The sequence below is a fragment of the Salvelinus sp. IW2-2015 genome, linkage group LG4q.2, assembly GCF_002910315.2.
Source record: "Salvelinus sp. IW2-2015 linkage group LG4q.2, ASM291031v2, whole genome shotgun sequence".
Taxonomy (NCBI): Eukaryota; Metazoa; Chordata; class Actinopteri; order Salmoniformes; family Salmonidae; genus Salvelinus; species Salvelinus sp. IW2-2015.
In genome coordinates, this window is record NC_036843.1 from 2,377,413 (window position 1) to 2,377,767 (window position 355).

Below are 355 nucleotides of genomic sequence, written 5' to 3' on the forward strand. Positions count from 1 at the left end.
ATTTTTGTGTGATTTTGTTGTCAGCTCATTCAACTATGTAAAGAAAAAAGTATTTAATAAGAATATTTAATTCATTCAGATCTAGGATGTGTTATTTTAGTGTTCCCTTAATTTTTTTGAGCAGTGTATATATATTTTTAAATAGACTCCTTTTGCGGTTTATTAGGTACACCACCCTGTTCACGAAAATGTTTCACTCCTACAGACAGTGAGTCACGTGGCTTATAGTTTATATCTGGTTTTAGTTGTTTAAATTTACACTGAAAGCTTTTTTCCATCCCAAATGTTTATTATTTCACTGTTTGGACTTAGGCRACCCGAGGGGGGRAAAAAAGAAGGAGAAAAAAACGCTTAG